Source organism: Hylobates moloch, unplaced genomic scaffold (genome assembly GCF_009828535.3).
Source record: "Hylobates moloch isolate HMO894 unplaced genomic scaffold, HMol_V3 SCAFFOLD_3, whole genome shotgun sequence".
NCBI classification, from domain to species: Eukaryota; Metazoa; Chordata; class Mammalia; order Primates; family Hylobatidae; genus Hylobates; species Hylobates moloch.
Genome location: NW_026652278.1, coordinates 73,480,361 through 73,504,159, shown reverse-complemented (window position 1 = coordinate 73,504,159; position 23,799 = coordinate 73,480,361).

Here is a 23,799-nt window from a genome sequence, read left to right as displayed (position 1 = left end):
GCAAGGTGTTGCCTCCCTGGGCGTGGTCGTCATTAGGGCTGGTCAAATATTCCAATTGGCTCTCTCTTCTTCTGGGCACATGGTGGGATCACCATTCCCTGCCCCTTCTGAGGGATGTGGCATGTGATTTGCTCTGGCCAATGAAAGGGCAGCAGAATCAAAGAGGGTTACTGCCGAGTGGAGGCTCCAGGGGCAGAGTATTACTTGCCATGTTTCTTCCCCTGCCTTGAGGATTATGGAAGCACGCAGTGGGATGGAGCCTCTGGCAGCCCACGTGTCACAGAGACCCTGCCAACCTAGATCTGACCTGTACCATGAATGAGAAATTGACATTTGCTTTGTTAAGCCGCTGAGATTTGAGGGCTGGTTGTTCCTGCAGCAAAACCTAGTCCATCCTGACTGACCCAAGAGACCATGCAGGTGACTTAAGTATAAGAAGGAGTGGGTTTCAGGTAAGGCATGAATAGGAATGAGGGTGGGGATGGGTATGTCTTGCTGAAGACTGCACATCCTACCCAAGGACATTCAAATGCATCACTTTTAAAAACACCACACTAGCTCAATAACACCCATCTGCCAGTGACTCAGATTGGGCCAAAGACCACAGCTGACTGTCCCTTCTGTGGGTCTAGGGATGGAGGGCAAGGGCATAGGCATCAGTCTGAACGCTCCCCACAGTGTGAAGACTTACTCTAGGTGGTGCATACAGGTAGTGCCCGAGCTCTTCTCCCAGTTTGCAGGTGTGATGGCAGAGGGACACATCAGCTCCTCTCTCCGGATGCCCAGGCCCACAGCCAGGGCTGGCTGACTCTCAAGGACTCCCCCAGGCCCTGGAAGGCAAGCCACTGGCTGATGATAAATTCTGTGTTGGGTCAGAGTGGGAGCCTTGACCTCCCTTGAGACCTTGTGGGGAGCTTCCTCCCAGCTCCGGTCTCCTCGGCCTGTCTTCAAGGCTGCCCGGAAGCTGTCTGCCTGTGATTAATGAGCATTTCCCCTCCCTCGGGCCCATGCTGGGGGACGGATGGGATGTGGCTTTGGCTGTTGTGGGTAGTGCTGGGGTTTGGGGAGCCTTGGAGCGTGGGCTGCAGCTGTTTACTTGGCAGGGCCTCACTTGTAGATGTGAGGCTGCAGGGTGGGTAGAGAAGCTGAGGGGTGGGGCAGAACCCAACAAGAAGCCAGGACCATTGCCCTTCCTCAGGAAGAGCCTGTGTGCTCCTGGAGAGGGACTCATACTCATTGCCCCATGTTCAGAACCCTGGTTCTCAGAACCTGCCCCCTGATGGTGGCCCGGCTGCCTCCAGCTGTCTCCAAATGTTGGTCAAGTTTCTTGCCCCAGGCGCTCCTGGATGCTCAGCCGAAGGCCTCTCTTACTCAAGCCAGTGTGGTTTTGGTTTTGGGGCTGAAGCAGCATTGGGCTCCGGCCCAGCTCCAATTATCTTGGGCAGTAGAATTTGGGGCTGGGAGAGGTCAGGCGTGGAAGAGTTCTTAGCTAATGGAAAGATGGAACTGTGGGCTCCTCCCTGCATAGCTCATCTCAGGGGATGGGGCAGGCCCTGCTTCTTCCTAGAGTGCAGCCATGGGTTTCCAGGATGTGAGCTCAGCAACTGTGGGTGGGGGTCCTTTTCCCACCCCATCTGACACATTTTCTGTCCCTTGTCTGGAGGGACATGCCAGGTCTTTTTCAACCTAGAACAAAAAGTTGTAGAGGATGCAAGCAGGAGAAACTTCTCAAGTCACTGGCTGAATGTGGTGAGATTAGAGTAGAGAGGGCATTCAATATACTCTGTCAGTGCTGAATAGTTTTGTGCTTATTGACATGAATAATTCATCCATTCCTTCTCCTTCCATTCTTCCAAGCTCATCCATCCCTCTATTAATTTATCTATCTTCCAATCAAGCCATCTATCCATCCGTCCATCCATCCATCCATCCATCACCATGATCATCTAGGTGAGTACTTGCTCTGGGCCAGACCTTGTGTCAGTTGCTAGGATATAGTGATAAACAGTTCATGATCCCTGCCCTGAAAGTGTTCTCAGTCTGGTGACCAGCTATTCAAATAAACACCGGCATCTCCTCAGCAGTATCACGCTGTAGTGAATGTGAAAGTTGTTTCATGAATCCAGAGGATTAACTGACTCTAACTCAAGTGTCACCTCTCTAGAACACTTTCTGTGATTCCACTGTGTGGCATGGGAATTTGAGGGGCAGAGAAGAGGGTAAAGAGCATTCCTGGCACATGGACCAGGTGCTGCCAGGCCAGAGTTCTGCAAATACGTAGCATGTTCAAGTCCGCAGGGGGTGGGGGCTGGAGAAGGAGCAGTGTGAGGGAATCGGCTGGAAGGGCAAGGTGGGCCTGAGTGAGGAGGGCCTTGAATGCCAGGTGAAGGCTCTTGGGTTTTAGCCTGTGGTCCTTGAGGCACCAGGGAGCAGTGGGAAGCAGAGGCCACGCCTGGTCAGATGTGTATTTTAGGAAGGTCACTGAGGCAGTCATATCTGGGTTTGGATTCAACTCTGACACTTTCTAATTCTGTGACCTTGGGGAAGCAAATTAACCTCCCTGAGGCTGTTTCCTTTTTTTCCCAAATGGAAGTGATGCTCTCTACCTCATTGGGTTGTTGGGTCTGTAATGAGATCCTACTGAAATGTACCTGGTGCAGTTCTTGGCACACCATAGATGCTCAAATAACCACCTTATTAAGGGCTCCGCTGGGACGTAGTTGGAATTAGAGCTTGGGTCTTCTGCTGATTCCAACTCATGGTGCATGTTAGAACTAGTCACTTCATTTCCATGGGCTTCAGTTTTCTTATCCACAAAGCAGTCATAAAAGCCCCTGCATGGGAGTGCTGTGAGGAGGGAACAAGGTGATGGGTGTGCTGCCAGGTCAGCTGGTGGTATCAGACTCAGCCAACCAGTGGTGCCCCAACTTGGGCAGGTCCCGGGGATGGTACCAATGACCCCGGGTGGCCTGGCACCTGGCCACTCGAAACTCTTCCCACCCATGAGTGGCTCCCTCACCCCCGCCCTGTCCCGCCCTGCCCAGCTGCTCTGAGGAGATGGCTCCCTGGCTTCATGACTGCAGCTGCTAATCCCAGGGAGCAGCGGGCTGAGGCGAGACCCGACACGTCTGCAGCACTCGGCAGCCCGACTTACCCAACGCGTTGGCTCTACGCCATCCCCACCAGCTATAGAGTGGAGCTGCTGCCCATCAGCCCTGCCTGGCACCCCAGGCTGACCTTGGCTCTTGCCTGACCTTGGATCTCGATGGGCCAGGGAAGAAGTCAGAGAAAGCTGTGTCCAAAAGTAGAGTCATGTCCATAAGGACCCACTCAACTTGTCCTGTGAGCAGCAGGAAGGTCTTGCACCCATAGTTTCTGCTCTCACATATCAGTCTCTGTCAGAGCCTCAGTTGGTTCATCTGCAAAATGGGAGAGATAATACTCACCTCACAGGTTTTACGTGGGAGTCAAGAGAAGAAGAGGGAGGGAAAGACATTTGTAGGGTATAACTCATGCATGTTTGGTGCCTAATGACAGAGTCACTGAGTGCCTGGCATGGCAGCTCAGTGTGATGGCTTACAATGGGAACACCTTCCAGAAGCAAATAAAGGGTTCTGGGGAAGCAGGGCCCGGCAGGTAAACAGCAACAGCCAGGATCCACGAGTGCCATCCCTTCTCACCTGGCTCTCGCTGTGTGTGTACATACATACTCACACACATACACATGCACAATGCACATATGGCACAAACAAATACTTCTATATTTACACAATATAGGCACAGCACGATACACAATGTCCATGTACACCTGTGCTTCAGGATTCACACACATCACAAGCAAATGCACAGACCCATGCCCACCATCCATTTGCACACCTGCAACTCATACATGATGATGCCTTTTCCAGGATAAAAATACCCATTTACTTGTGTTGACCCTATTAGTCCTGCAGCAGAAGATACCAGAATAAACATTCCACTATAACATCGAAGCTCTTTAGATCTGTAGAGTAAGGAGGAGACTGTAGAGGGCTCCCCTCCCCATCCTCGCCTGCTCACTTGCAGATGGGGAACTTGAGGCTCAGAGAACTGAGGGCCATGCCACTGCTAGCCTGTGACTTTGGTCAAGGCAGTGTTCTCGTTGTGCTCCTGGGTGGTTCCTTTGCTGCCTACAACTTTCCTCCTGCCTTCTCTGCTCTGGTCACAGGATCTAGCATCTCCCATGGTTCCCCGGCCCCTCACTTGACCCTCAGCTCCTCATGTGGGGCAAGAAAGAGGTTAAGCCCTAACTTGAGAAGCAGGAGCATCCTGTGCTGGGGCTGGCACAGACGGGTGGTCGCCACGGCAGCTGCGTCCTCTGAAAAGACAGCAAAGCCTGGCTGTTCACACCAGGAAGGGGATTGTCCAGGGGCTGGTTTTTCCATGGACACCTCAAGCCCAGGGCTTATGGATTACAGTCTTTTGAAGAATATTTGATAGCCGAGAATGAAATGATCAACTCCACAAAATGACTGCAAAATCAAAATTAATGTTTAATGGAATATGTGCATAACATAACATCATGTCAACTTGTTAAATTCAACTCACTCCAGCTCCTATGAAGTTAGATGTAAATGATACTTGCGTGAGATGTGGATGGATTCTGATCTGTTTATATGATGTGGTATGACATTCTAGAGTGAGAGGTTTGGGGGCTGTGACTATTTAAAAACAGTCTATTAGGGCAGCATGGGGTGGGGATGCAGCCAATAATAGCTGAGCAGCTACTTTCTGACTGTCCCACCAGTGCCTGTTGGAGGCATTTCCAGCACCGATGGATAGAGAAGCTAACCTATAGGGAGCACTTGAGTGAATATTCTAGAGTCCTCCCAGACGATCTGGTAAGTTCATGCAGTATCTGAGAGTGATCTGCTTGTCCTTGTCTGTCTCCTGGGGGCTGGGGATGCAAATGGGGCAAGAAAAGATAGCCTGCAGAAGAGGAACCTGGGGCTTTCACCATTGCCTCCATACCTGAGGCAGCCCTAAGGCCCATGGGCAGAGCATCTGGGACATGGTATTACCGGATTTTGGGTGACCGTAAGGAAGAATGACAGACTGCCTTGTTAAAGAGAATCACAAAGTGGCTCACTACTGCACAGCACTGGGCTACATCTGCAAAGCATTTGTAGACAATCTTGTTTTCACCTTGGAAGGGCAGGATCAGTTTACATACATGGGCAATGGGGCCAGTGAGCTGCAGGAGGGTTGAATGAGTCACTGGGGTCCTCACTGTTGAGAAAGAACAGCTTTGGGACTAGAGCCAACTCTCCTGACATCTGGGCTGGGTAGAGCTGCCATGCCCCACCCTTCGTCAAGCTATCCTTGGGAGGTGCTTTGGCCAAGGCACGGCTCATGCTGCTCTTCCACATTTGCATAGGGCGTCCACCTCCACTCCGTGGCCCTGCATCACGCAGCTGTCTGAGCACAATGTGCTGTGCTGGAGGTGGTTAGTGCTCACAGGAGCCATGGGCTCCCTCACACTTCCCAGCCTCCTGTGCTGAGACTGGGCCCAGGTGACTGGTCTGGCCAATGGACTGTGAGCAATGGGGATGCGTCCCTTCCAGGCCCAGCAGGGGCCCTTTACCCCGAAGCTAATGGGGCATGGGCTCCGGGGAGCCCACTTCCCCTAGCCCCTCCCTTTGGGAGGCCATGGATATTTTGTATTTATAATTTCTATGTACAGTGGTGTGTGAGCTGCTATGGGCATTTTACATTTAGAATTTTCTCCAACTTTTCATAGAAAGGGCCTCCCAGGCCAGGCGCGGTGGCTCATGCCTGTAATCTCAGCACTCTGGGAGGCCGAGGTGAGCGGATCACGAGGTCAGGAGATCGAGACCATCCTGGCTAACACGGTGAAGCCCCGTCTCTACTAATAATACAAAAAATTAGCCGGGCGTGGTGGCAGGCACCTGTAGTCCCAGCTACTTGGGAGGCTGAGGCAGGAGAATGGCATGAACCTGGGAGACGGAGCTTGCAGTGAGCCGAGATCGTGCCACTGCACTCCAGCCTGGGCGTCAGAGCGAGACTCCGTCTAAAAAAAAAAAAAAAAGAAGAAAGGGCCCCCCAAATTGTGCAAGTTTCAGAACCACAAAATCTGGATGTGCCCCCGAGGCCAGGCAGCTAAGAGATGTGTACCTCCTCCATCTTGTTCTCCCCAGCTCTGCAGTGGCCTTGGAGGTCAAAGCCACACAATGAAGGAGGGCAGCCTGCCTGGGCACGCCTTTATTTGAGTGAGGAGAGAGCATCCTGGGAAGGCCCTGCAATGTGGGGACTTATTTGTCACACAGCCTAACCTGTGATGCTGACCCATGCACTGAGGAGGAGACTGAGACTTTTCCTTGGGGTTGGTGCAGGTGTTCCCCAGAGCTGCAGAGACTTGGAGCTTCCTTCCCATAGAGACCAGGACCCTATGTACCCTGGTCTGTGGACCCCAAATTCGGTGCTTTGAGCTCAGGAGCCTTGGGCTAAGGCCAGGTGTCCCAGAAGCTTCAAGGAGACCAACAGCATCTCTCAAGGGACCTTCAGAATAAGGAGTTGAGGGCTGAGCTCACAGCCTGGAGACACAGGGTGTGGGCAGCTCTGGAAATATCTGAAGGTGTCTGGTGTTCTCAGACACATCTGAGTACCCGCAGCCTGACATCCTCAAGGTTGTACTCACAGGAGCACATCAGAGGTCGCTGCCTCAGGGGAATTTGTTTCTCCCAACATAAATAGGAATTGGGAAATAGCCAAGCAGCCCTGGTTTCTGATGCAGCTGTTCCCTCGTACAGCTCTAGAATCCGGCTCAGCTCCCTCCTGAGAGAGGGGAGAGGCTGCAGCTGAGCAGATCTGATGGACCTGGCAGGAGGGTGGTTACATCCTGGTGCTCACTCTGCCTGCTCTGGGCTGCAGGGCAGCAGCTGCTGGGGTGGCAGGGGAGGGCGAGGCATTTGAATCAGACATGGAGAGTCAGACCTGGAAAGGCGGTGGGGCTTTCTTGCCTGTCACCTAAGGCAGCATCCTTAATAAGCAGGTCCTTGGACATGCACAGTCTGCATTCTTTTTTTTTTTTTTTCTTTTTTTTGAGACAGAGTCTCACTCCATCACCCAGGCTGAAGTGAAGTAGTGCAATCTTGGCTCACTGCAACCTCCACCTCCTGGGTTCAAGTGATTCTCCTGCCTCAGCCTCCTGAGTAGCTGAGATTACAGGTGCACACCACTACACCCAGCTAATTTTGTATTTTTAGTAGAGACAGGGTTTCATCATGCTGGCTAGGTTGGTCTGGACCTCCTGGGCTCAAGTATTCCACCCTCCTCAGCCTCCTAAAGTGCTGGGATTATGGGCGTGGGCCACCACGCCCGGTTTGTATTCATTTTTAAACAGCCAATTGAAACAACTGCGTGTGGACATATACACTTTCCTGATTGCATGGAAGCACATATGTGCTACTCATGTGTGCCGTTTTGTCTAAAATGGAGATGATACCTATGCACTAAGGGGGAAGAATTAAATAAAAGCAATTGTATGCCATAGGCTAGCAGCAGGCTTTACCCAGAATTGGCATTTGACCTGCTATATGTATCACAGTTACTGTTACAATTGCTCTTGCCTTCGTTGTAATTTTTTTGTATTGTTTTGTAGCTCTGATGCCACCCAGGTAAGGGCTTTGTGGTATTGGTAAGGTCTTTGGCCACGAGGGGCTCAGGGCCCTTCTGCCCTTGTCCTGGAGCCCAGTTTTCTCGCCTTGTGATGCTCTGGCCTGGGTTGTCTGCAAGCCTCACCTGTCTGAGCTGGTCCCCAACCGACCAGGCCAAACTGCTCAGCAGTGCTTGAGCTGGAATGGAGCTTGGTGTCTTGCAGCTTTGGGTGTCCTCTGAGGCTTCTAGGAGCTGGACTGTGTTCTGGTTTTGTCTGCTACTGCTGTGGTCCAGCACACTAGCCCTCCTGAGTGTGCAGAGCTGCACCAATAAACTCTGGCCCTGCAAAACAGCCTCTGCTCTCCCCTGCTGCAGGGGAGCAGCTTGGTAACCCCTGTAGCTTTAGGTAGGAAAGGCTGTTCCCAAGCTGCATCTTGCCTAGAAGGCTCTCCTTGCTGTCTTAGGTCAGATTCACCAGAAACAGGAGCTGAAGCAGGGATTCCTGTACAAGTGGTGCACTGAGGGGAATTCTCCGGAGACAGTGAGAGAAGCAGGATAGGGGAGGGGAAAGAGCTAAGCAGAGGTGCAAAGCGCAGCCTTCGTCTCATCCCGCGGGGAGCTCAGGTGGGGGAATTGCACTGAAGATTTGTCCCATTGTGAAGCAAGAGCACTGGAACTTACACTCCACCATCAATAAGTCATGGGCAGGGGGCTGACCTTTGGAGGGGTGGGCAAATTTCAGGCATCCTTGGACAAGACGGCTCCCCTTGGCTTCAGAAGGTGTAGTGTGTACTGTTGGCCGCCCGCCCCATCCTGCAAGACCTGTCCAGGCAAGGGGCTCTGAGTGGGGCATCAGTCATATTGCCACACCCTTCATGGCCATTTCTTCTCTCCAATGATGACCTTGTATTCTCTCCAGGTTCCATCCTATGTGGCTTAATAAACACAGGGTTATCTGGGCCTACTGTGTGCCAGGCCCCAGCGAGGGTCTGGGCAGGTTGAAGTATACACAAATAATGGGCTCATCTGGCAGTCTGTTGGTGCTTCTGCAGAGGGCTTCCACATTCACCCCCATCTCATCCCTGGGGTGCTCTTCCTCCCTCTAAACCTGCCCAAGGCTAAGTTTACTAGAGCTGCATGTTGGTATGCATGTTGCGTGCTCCAAAGCAGAGGAAAGGCAACCAGGAGAATGTGTTTTTTATTTTACAAAAGCAGCTAGAAAGTACCACTTTCTTTGGGATGGGTGGGTGGAGGTGGAGGAAGGGTCTGCCTAACTTGCCTGCATGTTTTTCTCACTTATGCACACTTTCTGAGCCAAGCAGAGGAGGCAGCACAGAGAAGCACTCTCTCTCCTGCCCTCCTCTCCCTGCTGGGCTGTCTCAGCTGCAGCCCAGGCCTTGTAGCTACTGCTGGGGAAAACAGAAAACCACAGCTATGCAGCACCAAACAGGCCTGCATCATGTTTATGAAATGACAGAGTCCTGGGCCCTTCTCCAAAGAGGCTGGGGCTCCCTGCAGCAACTCAGATAGCTCTTCCACATCCAAGGTTGTGCTTAGGAGGCTGCAAGGCCCTTAGCAGTCATTGCTCTAAGTCTCTCATTTCAACAGGAGGCCCAGAGATGGGGAGGGAGTTGGGCAAGATCACACAGAGCACTGAGATCTGGTTAAGGCAAGTGTGAGGAAGGCTGAGGTTGAGGTTCCTGGGTGAGGGCAGAGGGAAGGGGCTCTCATTCAAGTTCAAGTTCATGTTCACATGTGACTGCTCTTAGGTCCCACCTCCTCTGCTCACCTCATGTCTAATCATCTGCTTCTTTTCGACCTAAGGGCCCTGTCACAGGAGAACAAAGAAGGAAGGCAGAGGAGATCATGCTCCAGCCAGCAGGGAATCTCCATTTTTTTCAGCCTCATACCTTGGAAAGTACAAAGGAGTGAGAGCTGGGACCACCAGCCAGAGGGTTCATGGAGGTAGTGGGAGGGGAAGATGGGTTCTGCATGGAGCCACTCCAGGGACTTTTCTTCTCTCTCACAGCCTGACAATCACCTCTAGCTGTTCCCAGTCCCATTCTCATCTGATGAGCTCGTCTCCTGTTTTTGTACTATATCTATGTGACCTTCTCTTCTTTCCATCTTCAAACGCTTGATCATTGATGCTCCCTTTTCTCTTCTCTCTCCTCCTGGGAAAAGATAAGGACCAATATCCCCCTTTCCCTTCCTCCTGTGTTGTCCCGACCCCTCTGAGACCTGGCTCTAGCAGTAAGTCCCTCTCTCTTCTGCAGCACCAGCCTCTGCCCATCCCTGCCCTCTGCACACAAAGCTCTCACATTGTCTGCACTTCAAGAAATTTTGTGGCAAACCCTGGCAAATCCCGCCACTTGTTTCCACTCTACTCAAATGGCTTTGAGGTCACCAGTGACCTATCCCGTTTGACCCTATCCTGTATCTGATGTTGTACCCTTTCTCCCCAATCCCACTCTGGCAACTCTCCCACTCCCCTTTCTTGGATCAACTCTCTTGCGCCTCAGTCTTGATCAATGCCTCCTTCTCTCTCTTTAGCCTTGGCCCTTTTTGGCCAGGGAAATAAATGTGAAATACATAAAGCTTCATTTTATCTTATGATTACAGCTATGTTGATGTTACCCAAGACCTAAAAGTCACACTCTCTAATTACACTTCCCTCCTGTGTTCTGGATCCTCTTGGACCAGTCCTTACTCTGGCTCCCCTCCTGGATGTCTCCCAGACTTCTAATTGGAATTACTGTTTCCTACATCAAGCTAATTATCTTTCCCGCCAACCTCCTCCATCCTTGAGTGAAAGCATCATTTGGTTGCAAAAATCAGAAATATGGGTTTCATTCTTGCTGTAGCTAGAATAATGCCTGCAGGCCCCAGATATTGCCATCCGAATCCCTGGGACTTTGCAGATGTGATCCAGTTTAGGATTTTGAGATGGGGAGATTATCTGGGAGAGCCTGATGTCATCACAAGGTTCTTATAAGAGGGAGGCAGGAGGGTTAGAGTGAGTAGTAAGAGATGCAACAGTGGAAGCAAAAGGTTGGGGTGATGTGGCCACAAGCCCAGGAGTGCTGATGGACACCAGAAGCTGGAAGGGACAAGGAATCATTTCTCCTCTGGAGCCTCCAGAAAGAACCAGCCCTGCTGACACCTTGATTTTAGGCTTGGAAGACTCATTTTGGACTTCTGACCTTGAAAGTTGTAAGAGAATAAATTTACATATTTTAAACTGGTATGTTTGTGGTAATTTTTTAACAGAAGCCATAGGAAAGGAATACGATCCTGATGCTGTTTCTCCATCACTAGCTGCACTTATTTGGCCCCTAGTCCAATCAATTTTATCTCCAAAATACCTTTCAGGTTAGCTCCTCCTTTCTGCCTCAAGCCTATGTAATCATTATTTCTCCTAAGAGGTCCTGCAATGATCTTTTAACTGATCACCCTATTATTCCATGCCATCCCTGTCACTGTTTCAAGAGTTAGGATCTGATCTGCATTTCATGAAAATGATAGTCCTCGCTCCACAACCCTGCAGGCTAAAGCAGGGAGTTTAATTACTCAGGCTATGGGGAGCCCTGGAATGTGCTCTTTGACCAGTCACTAGCCTCTCTCTCCTGCCCAGATCCCTACCTCACACCGTACCATTTAGGCACTTGAGGTAACGGCAGTGGGCACTTTGCCCATGTGGTTTCATCACCCCGAAATACTCTCCTGTGACTTCTACCAACCCTTCAAGAGTCTGCACCTTCTTTGGGCCTCAGCTTTCTCATCTGTACCATCAAGGGGCTTATCCAGATGAGCTCAAAGCTCTATGGAACTCCTCAGCCTGAATAATTGAACAGAGTAGATTTCATTCACCACGAGTGCTCAGAAGATGCCTCAAGAGGGCTTTTAGCCCATCCCTGTCTTGGGGATAGATGTGCTTAATGGGCTGTGTTTCCCAATGATGCCATCTCAGAGTTAGTGGGGTATGCATACGTATGCTGCATATGTGGCATGTGCTTGCATGTTTTAGGGGGAACAACAGAATTTTAAACAGTTTATTAAAGAGCCACTAACGGTGCCTTGGATATGAAATTTCTCCTAGAAAAAAAACTCTCTGTTTTGACGATTTAAGTGTTAATGATTCAAAACCATATGGATCACATTTCCCTCCCATCCACATGGTTTTTAAAGAGTATCAGAAAGACTGCTTAGGGCAAAATGCATTTATGATTCTATCGATCTTGTAGCATTGCAAGGGCTGTTCAACAGACCTGAGAAAGAGGAGAGCCTGTGGGGCCAGGATGTGGGCCATTCCCTGGGCCCTCTGCATGTAGTCTCCAAGGCAAGCAGCTCTTGGCGTCTGGGGAGAGTTTTCAGAACACAACTTGGTGGGAAAGGAATGCTGCATCCCGGTGGGATTTTTTGCAAAACCTCCAGAACTAATTTTAAAATGACTTAGGTTTTGGCAGACTGAAGAGGTGTTAACTCAAACCCGGGTGTATTTCAAGGGAAATGTAATTAGAAAAATGCTCTCCTAGTTAGCTGGGAGCCTGTGCTGAGTAATAAAATTCTTGTTGGAGAATTGTTTGGTGAGATAAAAAACAAACAAACAAACAAACAAATAAAATAAAAACAATAAAACGTGCTGCCATCAGGGTCAGTGTGCGGACATACACATGGGCTTCCCACCTCCTTACCCTGCCAGGCCCTGGCACCCACACTTAGGCACTTGGGGCTGCTGAACCCAGCATGGAGTGAACACATGCAGGCACCATGGAAGGGACTCCTGCCCATAGGGGCCAAGCCATCCTGAGCCAGTAATGAGAGGGGGGTGGAGTAGGGGGCCTGGCTGAGGGTGAGCATAGACTTGGATCCATTCAGATTCCTGGGCCTAACCCCTTTATGGTCCAATCAGATGACTCTGACAATTGGTCAGACTTAACCTATCTGGCCTAAGAGTGAAGTCTCACCTCCCAGTTTGGCAATCCAGGCCTCAATTCCTCTTGCTGGCTTCATCTTTCCATTCCCTCCTCTGTGCTTCCTTTGCTAGTAGCCCTTCCCCAGACTCTCCATGGCCCCACTCCTCCCTTCCTAGTTCAGGTATCCCTCTGTCTGGGACACCAGGCTTGCTTTCTTCCCCAAAGAACAAGCCATCCCTCAAGAACACAGAAGAACCTCTGCTTCCTCTATGGAGAAGTCTCTATGGGAGTTTGTCCCTCATTTCACTGTGGATACACATCTGTGACTGTAGCACTTCACATGGTCTCCCCATTGGGCCTGAATCTTGGCCCCAGCTTTGAGCTCCTATGGGGAAGGGATTTGTCCGAATCCTGGGTGCACTATGCCAGGGCCTAGCATAGAGCTTGACATGTGGTTAAGTACTCAACAAATGTGGAAGGAGTAGGGTAAACTTTGAGAATTGCTAGCACCATTTCTACCACTCATCCATTTGATCCATCCACTCGTGAATCCACCCATCCATTCACCTATCCATCCACCCAACACCCATCCAGCCATATGCCATTCATCCATCCATTCTTTTATGGATCCATCTATCTATCCACCCATCCATCCTTCCATCCACCCAGGCATGCATGCATCTGTCCTTTTTACCATCATCTATCCATCCACTAAGTCACCCACACCTCAGGCACTCATTCAACAGATAGGGTGCTTTTTCTGTAGTCACATTGCATTAATACAAGGTGATCTTGGAGTATTTCAAACCCATAGACTACTAGCATAACAAACAACTATGGATGACCCACTGAGCTCTATCTTATCCTAATATTGTGCCATATCTATTTCAGATTTTTCTTTTCAAGAAATAAAATACTATCGATTATGGCCCCATATGTGGCCTCCACAATTCTAATCCTCTTCCTCCTTCTGCAGAGATGGTGCCTTTCTTCTTATGCATGTTTTTATTTTTTAACCATGTATTTTTGGTTCATAAACAACATACAGTGTTGTTGTTCAGGTTTAAACTTTTATGTAAATGGTATTCCACTGTATATGTCACTTTATGACTTGATGTGTTTTGCTTATTCTATGATCCCATTGCACATTTTATATCTATCTCCATTAAGCCATTGGCTTGCTGTGTGATCCTTTTTGTCTCTCCATTTGGGTTGCAAGCTCCCAGAGCACAGGTAGCTCATCCTACTCACTATTTCCCAAGCCTGGCATGGTCTTTGTTAGTTGCCTACATAGATAATGGACAGACCTTTACGAAGTGCCAACCCTGTACTAAGCCCTATGCTCTGTGGTGGGCACCCAGATGTGAGTCAGACCCCGTCCTAGCTCCTGAGGAGTTGCAGATTAAAAGGCCTCTTTTGGGTAAACCTTTGTATCAAGGCAGGCTTTTTGAAGCTGTATTGCATTCACCCATTGATTCCCTCATTCATTCAGTCAGCGAATATTTCCTGAGCACCTTCTATGTGCCAGGCTCTTCTTATGCTGGGATGCAGCAAGGAGTCATAGGAATAAGTTTCTTGCCCTCAGTATTGTGGGAAGCAAGAGAGGCAACAAAGTGGGCACACAATGGCAGATGGGAGCAACCTCCCTGCAGAGCACTGAAGGAGTCTGATGCCTTACTGAGTTGCGGATAAAGAACCTAGTAGGGCAGTTGGGCCTCTCTGAGGAGGGTACACTTTAATTTGAGATCTGAATGATGGAGACCAGGGGAAGAGGACACAGGAGGGAGAGAATTTGGCCCACTGGAGGGAAGGAAGAGGGCTGTATGCCTAAATGGGGGAAGAGGGAGGGGTGGAGCCAAGCCAGCCGCTGGATTGTGCGTGGCTTTGTAAGGCAGGTAGGGGGGCTTATGTTTTATTCCAGCCAGATAAGGATACTTCAGAGGGTTTAAAACAGATAAGTGATAAGATCCAATGACTCTTCAAAGTAATGGAAGGTGGGGGCCCCAGAGTTGCAGTTGGAAAGGAAGTTAGGCACCTCTCGCACAATCCAGATCCAGTGGCTGCTGCTTGGCCCTGGTTGTGGGCAGTGGGCTTAGAGAGAAGTGGCTTTGGGGTGTGTCTCCAGGGCAGAGTTGATAGGTCTTGCTGAAAGGATGGATGTAGGAGGGAGGGCAAGAGAGCATTTGAGGATAATGTACAGGATCATGACCTTGAGCCACTGGGTGAACGGCGAGAGTAGTGTTCACCGGGGGAGGAGTTGGAGGTTTGGGTGGAAAGGCAGAGTTATGGTTTGGTCTGGCTGTTTCTGAAATGCCTTATGGACAGCCAAATGGAGCTGCCAATCAAGTGATTCATCTTGGGGTCCCCAGAGAGGTCATAGCTGGAGCCACATCACTTTGGGCATCTGTCTTTGGAGTGAGGCTGATACCTGGTACTTGGTAGGTGCCTTGTCCTGCCCACTTGCCTGAGGGTGCCATTCACAGCCCCTCTCTCACGTTCACTGTGTGCCTTCTGGGGGTTAGGCTGGGTAGGGATTAATGTGCCCATTTTATGGCTGGGGAGACAGAGGCTAAGGGAGGGCAGTGATTGGCCCAAGACCACACAGGCAGAGCCTGGATCCTGCTCCTACACCAGGGGTGGATTCTCTTTCCACCTGCAGGCCACTTCTGCATAACTGGGTAAGTGAGGGAAGCTTCAGTCTTCTCTAGATCTCTGTTTCTTCCTCTGTAAATTCCCTTTTTTGTTTTCATGATGCATCCAAGTTCAAAGAGGCTGAAAGATGCCAGAGCCAGGGCTATTCTGGCTGTTCTGGTGACCAGTGTTGGCCAAGGGCTGTAGTCACCCATCAGTGAGTGCACAAAATTGCTCCTCTCCTCCACTTTGTAAGGGAAGAAGTGAAGGACCCGAGTCGTGAGGATAAGGGAAGGACCTCTGAAAGTCATAGCTCACAGCTGTAAGTGCTTATAAATGCTCTGGGCACAGTGCTAGGTACAGCGAAGTGCTACAGACCTGGAGAATGAGTACTGGAATCATTTCCATTTCATGAAGAGGAAACGAGGCAGTTTTAGTGAAATCACTGGCTCAGCTTCACACAGTGAGGACCAGAGCTGGAATTCAGACCCAGGAATTTGGAATACAAAGCCCACCCCATAGCCACGTCACTCCACAGTGGTGTTAAATCAATAAGTGGTTGTTCATCTGTTTATGTTAGGGGTGGGGAAACTGAGGCCCTGCATGTGAGTGGTTTCCAGCAGGAGCATCTAGAAGCGAAAGTCTCAAGCAGTCAAAACCTTGGAGTGTCAGGAGATGCTGGGGACAAGGTTTCCTAGTATGGGCCTTTGCCTGCCTGTGTGTGATAAGCCCTTGACCATGTAAACAGCAGTGTCCTGGGGAAACAGGAAGGGCAGACAGGGGCCCTGGCATGCTGGCTGGCCGGGGGCAGATTAGCTAATGGCTGGGAAGGAGAGGCTCAATGTCTGGGCTGTGCTTCCCACCCAGGGGAAGCTGCTGACAGGGAATAGGAAGGCAGGGGGGTCTTCCAGGGGTGGGACAGGCCTGGCCCCCAGTTCCTCTACCAATTGTGCAACTGGGGCAGGGATGCCCTGCTTTTTGTTCCTAAAACTAGGGCTGATTTAAAGTGAAATCTTCCATTCCATGAACAAATATTGAGCACTTACTATGTGCCAGATGAGGGACAGCTGCAGATAGGACCCCCCTCCCTCAGCCTATTGTTTGGTGAGGGTGCTGCCCTCTCCCGGGGATGGGGACCATAGCGCATTAAGGGACACCTCTTGGCGGGAGCCCTGGAGGAAATGATTTTCAATGAACCCTAAAATGTGAGTGGGCAGAGGGAATAGCCACACCCAGGCTCAGAGCCTGGTAGGCATGTCATTTTTAAAGTGGGAAGGAACTTGATTGGTTTGGCTTTTTGTTTTCAGGTAAAATTCACATAACGTAAACCATTTTTAAATGTACAATTGAGTGGCAATTCATACAGCCACAACGTTGTGCAACAATTACCCTGTCTAGTTCCACTGCCTGCTTCTTACCCAGACCTCGGTGGTTTCCTGCTCCGAGTGCTGGGATTCCACCATTCCAACAGCAGAGGCAGGTTTGACCGTGTCATCACGACACACCCTTTGCTCACATAAAATGATATCATATTCACAAAAACCATTTGGAGGTAGATATGATTTGCCCATTCTACAGGTGGGATACCAAAGAAAACTGGAGAGATTTGCCTAAAGTCACACAGTCGTGGGCAGAGCCTGCCTTGGCATGCAGGCATCAGAGGCTTGTGTCTCAGGCACTGCGGCTCCCAAATATAGGTCTTCAGACCAGCTGAGCACCTGGTCAATAATTTAGACTTGGGTCTGGGGCCTAGGCATCTGGATTTCTTGTAAGGCTTCTCCTCCCTGCCCAGGACAGGGAGGTACCTTGCCCCAGGCCTTGCCTGACTCAGGCCCCAGGCACCGGGTTCTGGGGACACAACCAGCCTCAAGGTGGGACTTTTCAGGGGAGGCAGCTGGTGCACTGGCAGCTTGAGGGTGATGGGCATGTGGGGGTGGCAGGGAGGGCAAGTGGAGCCGGAAATCTGGCCCAGTCAATCCCAGGACAGAGGCTTCTTGTCAGCATCCCTGGGCGTTGGCCCTGCTGACAAATGGGCCACGACTTCTCTCGTGAATTTGCGGAGCGGCGTGTAATAATAAAACGCTCCTTAAAGCTGGGACGTGGCAGGAGTGACTGCTTTTCCAGGTCCTAATAAGGATCATTAACTGCGTATGAAAGGTTTTATAAACATTTGTTAAGCTCCCTGAGCTAACTGTGCCCATGGCCTGCAGCTCCCTGAGATGTCACGGCCTGCTGGAGCCAGCTGGAAGGGTAGAGACACGGGACCTCAGATCTTGCTGTTCCAGATCTCAGAGGTTCCCCCACTCCCAGGCTTCTGCCCCTTGGCTGCGGCGTGATGGGGCAGCTTGGAGTCCAGAAGCCCTGGGATAATATGTGTCCCAGGAATGAAGTGCTGGAGAGATAGCGGACTCTACCACTTCCTCTTTGAGCCTCAAGCTCCTCACCTGTAAGGTAGAGATCATAGGTACTCCCATGCTGCTGGGGGGAGATTTGGTGAAATAAAATCCATGGGTGTGAGCTTCCAGGGTCCCTTTTCTCCCCCTCCCTCCTTTCCCCCTGCCTTCTCCCCTCTCTGCAGAAGCTAGAGGTTCTCACCTAGAAGCTCAAGAAGAAGGAGGGGTTGGGGCTACAGGGGGTAGAGGCACCACCTTGGTGTGGGGACAAGGCCCGGGCCACATGCCACGCCTGAGAGAGGAGCCAGGCGTCAGTGTCCCGCTCCCGTAGAACCATCCGTTTTGTGTCCTATTCTGCCCTGTGCTGTCGTCACTTCCCAGTACTCCCCAGTGTTCAGGAAAATTCTGTTCTACATTATGATGTGGCCTCTGTGGCCTTCTGGGCAAATGGAAGAGGGTGTGCCTGACAGGGTTAGGGGAGGGGTGAGGACAGCAGCAGCTGTTGTTGCAGTAAGCTTGGAGCCAGGTGACAAGGACAGCAGGATTCAGGCAGCATGGACTGGTCCAGGGCAGTGGGGACTTCTCCCCACGGTGGGGCAGCCAGGTCAGCGTGAGGACTTTGTGGGCCTTGGTCCTGGCCTTGAGGGCAGGGTAAATGGGAGAGGAGGAGGCCAAGGGCTGGCGGGGCCCAACCTCTCTCCCACCAACAGGACACTCAGCAGCCCTAGGCACCCTGGCCTTGCCTGGACTCTTCCTTGATTTGTTCCCAGCTGGTTTCCCAGAGTCCTGGGGGCTGCACAACAGTTGGCTGGTTCTCAGCGTCCTTCTTTTCCCTGCCCCACCCCTCTCTGGTCCATCAGCTCCAGGAGCTCAGTTCCCACATCTCTCCATTCCTGGGGAGACTCAATTATGAGACCACAAGCAATGCTGGCCGGCATATTCAAACACACATGTGCAACCCGACTACCCCAGCCCAAGAAAGGACCACTGGGGAGGAAGGGCAAGACAGGGCAGGGGAGCTGGGATGGTGGGGGAGGTGAGGGCGCTGAGATGGGTCCATGAGCTGGGAATGTTTGCAGAGGAAAAATGTGATCAGGAGTGACCAGTGAAGCTGCAGCCGGGGGAAGGGGTGTGTGCATGCCCTTCTGCCAAGAATTGGTGCTCCTTCTCCAGCTGGGAGCTCCTAGCCTCCGCCTAAGCCTCAGGTCAGCTGACTCCATGCCTGAGATCTCTTTGTCCAGACTCAGTTAGGAACCCTTCCTACCTGCCAGCACCTTGAAGCTGCCTCTGGCTACCACTTGTAACAGTGCATTCGCATGACCTGTTCATGTTCCTGTGTCTCCCCCTTACTCCTCACACCCAGAGCGGGGCCCTGTTCATCCTTGTTGCATCAGTATCTGGCTCAGGTGCTGGAATGTGGAAAGGAGCCAATACAATCTGACAGATGAATAAATGATGGATGGAGCTCAGGCACACCCGGAGTGGGCAAAGGTGCTTGGTGAGGATGGAATTTGCTGCAGTGACCAAATGCCGAGCCACAGCAGGACCTGACTCCAGCATGCTCCACACCTCCAGCGCCCATCAGGATCACATGGATGGTCCCACTTGCTTCTTCTGCCCTGGGGTCCTGGGATGTGTTTTACTAGCTTGGCCAGGGGCTGCTGCTCAGGACGTGGTCTGTTTCTTCCAGTGAGCGCTAAGAATTTAGGGGGCGACTCTATGACATGGTCTCACAAACAGAGGGGCCACTATCATTTGAGAACTTCACAGCCAGGGCTCATGGGGCAGATGGGAAAACTGAGGCCCAGAGAGGGGCCAGGGCTGGCCAGGATCACAGAATGGATGGGGTGGAGCTGGGAGTGGGCCTCACCTCATCGGCTGGGAAGTGAAGCCTGGTCTTGTGGCTTGAAAAAAGTCACAGCAGTGATGTCATGAAGGAAGGGAAGGGTGGGACTGAGATGGCACACACTACACAACTATACAATGACACAATGACACAGTGCCGCGGGCTCTTGCGATGATAACCACTAGCTGCCTCACTTAGTTCAACGTATGTTGTGGGTCCCTTTTTGTCAGCCAAGCACACTCAACCTCAGGTGTCTCTTATGAAGCCAGAAGGAAGGGCAGGAACAAATGAGAAGATTCCCTTTTAAAATGAGAAGGAAAAAGAATTCCTCCCGGCTCTTCAGCAGCCTCCCCTTCCCGTAAGGGAAACTATGAATTGGAGATGTTTTCGGTTGCGGAGCTTCCTTGCCGCTCAGTTGGCTGTTTATCTAGCCCCTCACGGGTGCTGTGAATTTACAGCTTGGCCTCTCTGGAAGTAGCTTCCGGGAGAAAGATGGTAGAATTTTATTCTTGCTAATTTAAAACAATAATAATTGTTCACGCGTTAGGAAGCATTCCTATTAAATCAATCCAATCTTTTGGAACAACTGGAATTGAATGCAGCCAAGTTTCCAGATTGGGCCCCTGCTGGCTTTGTGATAGTCATTTGTTCATCCGGCCTTTGGCTTGAGCAAGCGATGGCTGACACGGCCCATGGGCCACCCCCACTAAGCAAAGCACATGGGAAAGAGACAGTGTCAAAGAATGGCAAGGGTGACCCCTAGATATGGGTATGATCATTCTCCTGGGGAACAGGAGGACAGGCGAGTAAATTGCAGTGACATAAGCTGCGGTTCTGGAACCAACAGGACTCACCCAGTGAGCAGATACCTGGTGGTGCCTTTCACCAACATCAGGAATCCCAAATGGAGGATGAGTTCTGGGAGGGGTTGGGGTTCTGTTTGGACACATCGTTCTGTGTTCAGCTTGTGGTGAACATGGGCGAATATGATTAAACCAAGTCCAAGGCAGGGTGGAAACTGAGGCCTGGATCAAATGAAGGGTGAGGTGGAGGGAGTGGCTACTCAGAGAAGTCAGGAGCAGGCCCAACACCAAATCAGTCTGCAAGGGGAGAGGAGAATGGGGATGGATCTCCATCTCCAGTTCTCCAAGGGGTCTGGCAGACACCATGAGAAGAGCTATGCAGCCAGAGCTGCGGGGAGGTCAAGGAACCAGACTGAGCTCTAGGCTGCAAGTCTGTGCTGAGAGCTGGCCTTTATTGTGGCTCCTCACACACACTGTGGGGCACAGCAGATGCCCACATGATACTGGCACCTTGCAGGTCTGTATTAGAGGAGGCTCACTCATGGGGCCCATGGACTATCCAGGAGGAGATGCCTGGGGGGCAACTGGACAGAGCAATCTGCATACTGGAAGAAGGTGGGCGCTAGCAGAAAGGAAGTCTCTGCACTGTCCTCGGAGCTGCTTCTGGGTGGGTGGTGCCTTTGGATCACTCTCTGGGGTGGGCATGGCAGAGCAGGAGAGACTGGCTCGGGGACCTGGAGCTGGAGGCCTCCGTGGCAGCAGGGCCATATGTCCCTGTTAGCCAGGATGGTCCTGGGCTGTGCTCGTGGCCTGAGTGAACGTGGCTAGCATCCCCTTTCAATCCCAAAGAACTGGTTTGGACAAGAAATAATTTTGTTTATGTTATCATGCCATCTAAAACAAATTTGCCACTCTGTGGGCCGCCCATGAGCCTGCCAACAAGGCTCTGCCCCAAAGAACCTTTCTGCCTCATTTCCTGGTGCCAACCTTTATTAGCTTGGTGGCCTCTGTGTTTTTCAGCTCCATCTTTTTCTTTAATGTTGCAAAATGGTCATCATAGAAATCACATGGGTGTCTGTTTCCCAAAGTAGCTGTGATACCGACGTGGATAACGATCTTCGCAAGTGCTTAGGGAATCTACAGAAGACCCTGATCTCTCTGTCTGTTTCCATCTGTCTTTGTCTCTCTGTTTCTGTCTGTCTGTCTCCTCTCTCTCTCTCTCTCTCTCTTTCTCTCCTCTAGAAGTCAGGCTGCCGTGCCTTTGAGGCTAGGAAAGCCATACCACTCTTCTGGGGCTGAGAGCACTGTGACTTCCCTTTCTCTTTTCTTCCCCCTTTCCTCTTCATCCTGAGGACTCCTGAAGGACTCATTTTCAGGAGCCTGGGCAGTGAGTACAGATGAAGAGGTCTCCAGAGGGGGAAGGGGCGGCCATCACACTGCACCCTGTGAGGACGTTTTCTTCAGTTTTGGAAGCTCCAGACCTGGATCTGACAAAAAGCAGCAACGTCTCCGAGGAGAGAGAGGCAGGCTGTTTGGAAGGAGGGAGGTGGAAATCCTGCTTCTCTGGGTGTTCAGACCCCGTGGGGAGGGTTGCATTTACTCAGGATGATCATGAGGCTTGGGTACATATCCAACTCAGTGTGTTGAAGAAACAGGGTATTCTGCCTAGAGAAGTCTTAGAGGTCAAGGATTCACCACTCTTACAAGAAAGGATGCATTCTCCTTTCTGTAATTGATGCCCGGTGAACCTGGTTGCCTGAGGAGGTAGTGAGTTCCCCGTCCCTGGAGGAATGGGAGCAGAGATTGCCTAACTACTTGGTGGAGATGCTGCAGAGGTAACAAAATATGTGCTGAGGTTGGATGGTTGACATCCAGAGTCCCTCCCAGGCCTGGGCTTCTACGACTCTCCCAACACCAGCCTCTGTTTCCAGCAGCTAGCTGCCTTCCGGATGAGTCAAAAGCCCGCCCCATGCTGGCTTTCTCACTGGGTGGGGCTCCTTCCCCTCCTGTGGTCCAGGATCACTGCTTTCATGGCCTCTGGGGTTGCCTCTTGCAGCCATCCCTCTTCTGGAGTCAAAAACTGAATAAATTGGTTAAACAAGGAAAAGGGGAAAAATACACATGCACACACACAAAGACTGGGAGATTTAGTCTGGAACGAGAAATATCGTCCTGCTCTGGCCTTTTATCATAAGCCCTTGGAGATGAATATTCTGACCTAATAATCAAAACAAGCGGTAATTGCAAACAGACTCTCTCAAGGCTGCATGGCGTGGCCGAGGAGAGAGCAGACGAGATACCTGCTGAGCACAGCAGGCCTGGCCCCGCCAGCCCTCCTCCCTCTCCCACAGGATAGATGCGGCCACGCAGCCACGGGCACCATTTTGCTGGTCTGGCTGGATCGAGCCTCACTCACATTCTGCCTTCTTCCAGGGACCCCAGGGCTCCCTTTGCAGGGGAACCTGCTCAGAGGAAGCCAGCCCCACACCCACCCGAGAGGGAGGCGATGGAACATCAGCAGCATCCCGCAGGACCGCAAGGGGAGGGAAGGAGGGGCACTCCCACCCCACCCGAGCTCCACCTCCTCCTGGCCCGGGAAGAGGTTCTCCTGGGTGCGACACCAAAGCTGGAAGGTCTTCCTGTCCCCTCCTGGCCCCCACCTCCCTTTGTGTGTTTTGTTTCAGACACACCCTCAGCTCAAATTTGCTTTGAAGGTCAGTAGTTTCCACTCCTTCTTTTCAAAACAACTGCACAGTTCTTCTGGGACCCAAATGTTGATTCTCTTCACTGAGGAATGAGTTTCCCTCAACAACAAATGCATTCCAGAAATATCCATCCAGCGTCTCTAATGGGCCAATGATGAACCAAGTCTGGTCCTCATCCCCAGGGCACCCCCACGTTGAGAGCCCAGCCAATGTGTGCCACACACCCCAGTGGACAAGGAGGTCAGAGTGTTCTTCACCTGGGAGCCATGGGAAGGCATGCTTCCCCTGGGCAGGGTCAAAGTAGAGAAGAAATTTGAGCTAAGTACTGAAGGAAGAGGTGAATTTTAATGAACAGAGGTGGTTAGGGAAGGGTCTACCAGATGGATGGAATAGCTTCGGCACAGGAGGAGAGGCTGGACAAATGGGTAGCATTTTTGAGGACTGTCTGGTGGTCTGTTGGGGCTGGTACCTAAGTCTGTGGTTCCATCGAGGTGGGGCTCATGTGATGAGATGAAACTGGACAGATGTGTGGATTGAGGTCACATTGGGGTGGACTTTGAAGAGCTTGCTGAGGAGCTGGATTTTATCCCAAAAGGAATGGGACCCTCTGGAGGGTTTGAAGCAGAGCTGAGGTTGAGATGCCTTCCACTGGTGAGGTAGGGTGTGGACTGTAGAGGGAAACAGTGGAGGTCAGAGGCTAACTAAGAAGGGGTCAAATGCAAGGTGAAAGGCAATGCAAATCTGACTCAGAGCAGAGGCGGTGGAAGGAGGGAGAGGAGCAAAGTCTGGGGGCAGTTTCTTTTCAAAAGGTCCTCACTGGATCAGGGGCTTTGCTTGGGTCTGGGCAGG